Genomic DNA, 4,032 nt, shown 5'->3' with positions numbered 1-4,032 from the left:
AAGGGAGCATCTGGCTTGCTGAGAGGAAACCCTAGTGTTGGATTTCATTGCCGACATTGTTGTGAAACCATGAAGACATGAATTTTTGGAGTGCCTGTCATTGTGCCTTGCCTACACCCAACCACCTCTTGTTGTTGTGTTCTTCATTGAAACCCTATTTGTGTGGGTTCTGTGGAAACCCTAGCTCCCTTCATCTAGGTCATATTTCTGCTTTCTCCCATGATCTTCAAGCAAACAAACCATATTATTCACATACATATTGACAGCTAGAGAATAATATTAGAAAGATTAAAATAATGGCTAAGAATGAAATACTAATTTGGACCCTTTTTAGTCCCTTTCAACGCCGCAATGCTGTTGATGAATATGATTTCTGACCATATTCTTTAGCTTGAACCAATCTCATCCAATGGTGTTGAAGGTGAAGGTTCTCAAGCTTTGTTATCTTTTATGGGGGTGGGGGGTAAATGTAGTGCCAAGAGGCATATAGCTTTCTCCGCTTTGGGACTCAATACTCTAATGTGTAAGGTTTACCTCCTTGAATTCTCTTTTAGAAAGATATGAAGGTTTCTTCAAAATTCCATATAGATTTATCCATAATCCAAGCATTATAGTAGACCAAAGAGACAACCCCACATACGTGAAACCATCGATGTAACTTCTAGTATTTCAAATAAAGAACAACTCTATTAAGAAGGCCGTTCTCCCTCGCTTATTTTTTATTTATTATTTTTTGTGTTCATGACCCCTCTCTAACTTCCTCATCATTGGGACATTGAGAACATTTCCTCTTTCCATAGGTCCTCCTACCAAAGTGTGACTTTAACCATGGTGCCGCATAATTTCCACTTTGATAATGCTCTTATCAATCATGTGCACAATGTTATCTTCTTTGTGCTCTAAAGTTTTCTGACCAATTCCTTTATTATTCCTAGATGTTGGCTCTTATGTGATGATGATGGCCTCATCATGGCCCAAGCCTCCACTCAGCACCTTCACAGGCATCATGACAAACCAAGGCCGCATAGTGGCATTATGATGGGGTTGCCTCTTCTAACTACTTCCTTTAAGGCATAAATGTGTGATGGTGCAACCCTAGTGGAAATGAAACTCATTGGAAATCATGTAGTCGCATCTCTGATAGGCCCCATTCCTTGTAGGCTTGCCTCAATGCCGACGTTGGTTTGTGGTTTCAATAATAATAATGTGATATCACCATTTAAAAGGATCTTGTTTAATGTCATTCCTTTGCCATCATTTTTTTAGGCAAAACACTCAACATCACTTCTTATTCAACCACTTGCCTTCCATTGGCATAAACGTGACTATGGATTGTTTGTATGATGCCGGTTTAAAGGTAGGGGAGTAGCAACGTCAATTGAATCAGCTGAGGGCGAGGCAGGTGGCTAGGTTTCATTACAACGAAGGTCGTATTCCTGACCATGTCACTAGGAACACCTTGCGACCTGAAGATGTATCGTAACAGTTGCACAAGTCACACCAACCACTAGCTTCTTTCAACGGTGATTCTGTGACTTAGCGAACTTAGGGGAGGTCGCATAGTCACAGGGTTGGTTGGGTCGCATCCCTAGCTATCTTTTTGTGACTCTAAAGTGCAACTTATTGACCTTGAGAGATTGCAATTTGACACACACCTTGACTCTCTCGATGCTTCATGCATCACCAAATGGATGGTGTGTGCTGTGTTGAGTGCATGATGGCGCTGTTGCATCATAATAGGGAATATCCTTTTGAAAAACGCATCTCATCACACTCTTTATTCATTTATGCATGGATCATCATAACACCCCTTTGGTGAACACTGACATCGTGCCCTTCCCTCCAAATTGACTTGCTATAAGGTGAAGGTGTAGCTGTGTCTGTTGGTTGCATCTCTGTCCAGGTGCACGAATACTATCTATGTTCTTTGCAAATTCCACTTTAACTTAGCGCTAGTGAGGCCTTGAGACGTGGGCTACATAAAGTTCTCTTTTGACCTATCATTGGTGGCTATATACACGTAATGAAGCTTTATTCTAGTATACATTGATGTGCACCTCTGTTTATGAATGTATCTCCCAACCATGATACATTATATCTACTGATAAAGAAGTTAACTTGATATCATATTTCTCTGTGCTTACCACTAGCATATTCATGTATCACATAGTCACAGAGAAGGAGAAGTTGCATCGGCCCCTGGATGCTCTGGGAGAGATTCTATGACTTAGTGACCTTGGGGAGGTCACATAGTCGCAGCTTAAGGTAGTTCACATCATCATATTGGAGGCAAGGAGATCAGGTATGATTTGTGACTTTTGGAGGGGTTGCCCAATAGCAATGAAACTTAGGCAAGTCACATGGTCGCATTTTGGGTTCAACTCCCAGCTATGAAGTACGGTCCTATGATCTGGGGGAGGTGCGACTTATTAAGAGGTCACATTGATCGCTACAGGATGCCACTGTGACCTACACTTACAACTAATGCCGGTCTTGTTTGACACAGTCCCCCTATCGACTTAAAACCTCAGCCAATGCGCTATGTACATTCTCATCATTTTGATGCTCGACCTCTTCTATGGCATATTGTCTATTTTGTGCTGCCTCACATGATATTCCGTGCTCTCCTATTCTCATGGCGTTATTTTCATTGATCTTGTCAGGCTTTGAGGAGCTTTTAAATTGATTTGCATCTATATCAATAGCTGGAATAGTCAAACTTAAATCTGTGTTCGCCTTTCGACCTACTAGTCACAATATCATAAGAGCCCAAGAGATATTTTCTAACTTCAACCCCATGTCCCCGTAGGATAATTTTCTTCCCAATAGCAATCACCTCATAAAGTTTCGAAATCATCAGATTTACCACTGACCCCTGGGACCATTTGATTTTTTTTTTTTAATTAATTAATTTATTTTATGGACAGTGCACCATTGATGGCTTAGGACTTAGAGAAGGATTTGCTCTGAAGGATTCTCGTAAACATACTATTTGACATAGTAGAATATGTGGAACAATCCTTTTCAAATTGGTGTGATATCTCTCCCTCCAATGTCCCAAACATGAAGCATGGATATGCATTGTTTGAATCACAACAAAATTTTGAGTTCCTTTTCCTTTAACCTCATATGCCTATCTTATGCGATGGCCTACAAGGATCTATTGGAACACTTTTATGGGTTTTTTACCATGTGCTTTGAAGTGTGAGATTCTTGGTTAGCTTGATGTTTTGTGTTCCAACTCAAACTATAACTTGCTGCGTTGTGAGAATGTTAGTACGACCTTTATCCATTTAGACTACGCCCTTATCACTGCCCTAAGCACAATGGACGTCAAACAACACTAAAACCTTGTGTGCTCCTTCTATCCTGGGCACATAGATGACTCCTTCACATTCGATGTGTTCATTTGGACATTTGCTTGAATATTTTTTGCTTTATTTTTGTAAGTCCCATCATTTCTACAATGGCCATCATTAGGGTTGCTTGTTAAAAAGTTATTTCCTTTATTTATAGCCATCACACACATGGTAGATCTAATATTTCGATGGTGTTCAATGCGTGCTTTCACTTGCCCATGCCATTCATAAAGAACTTTCTTTGTCCCTCTTGTGGTCACGTTCCATCGCCTTTATGATATACCTAGTAGTAATTCTCGTTATGTATGGCATAGAACTTTCTTCTTTCTTTCACCAAAGCGCATATCGTTTCCCCTTAATTTGAATGTCCATTAGGCATGCCTAGTCCATTTTAAATGGTGTATGCGTTGACTTTGCATGCTTTCATGAGGTTCATGTGAAACAATTTAAACATCCCTCACCCCTTCATCTAAGTGATGTCACATCAGGGCATTAATTTAACATAAGCATTGCCTCGTTTGATATGTGTCCAAGCCACCTTCCCTCGATCTCCTGAAAAGAAGATGAAACAAAACCCATTAGTTTACCAAAATGATATACTCATGTATATATTTTGTATGAAAATAATTCACTAAAGGAACATGAATCACAAGCGTTTCAAATCAAGGTGTTA

The sequence above is a fragment of the Pinus tabuliformis genome, chromosome 7, assembly GCF_031772625.1.
Source record: "Pinus tabuliformis cultivar Carrire ecotype Pingquan chromosome 7, CPIR1, whole genome shotgun sequence".
In the NCBI taxonomy this organism is placed as follows: domain Eukaryota; kingdom Viridiplantae; phylum Streptophyta; class Pinopsida; order Pinales; family Pinaceae; genus Pinus; species Pinus tabuliformis.
This window is presented reverse-complemented; position numbering follows the sequence as displayed.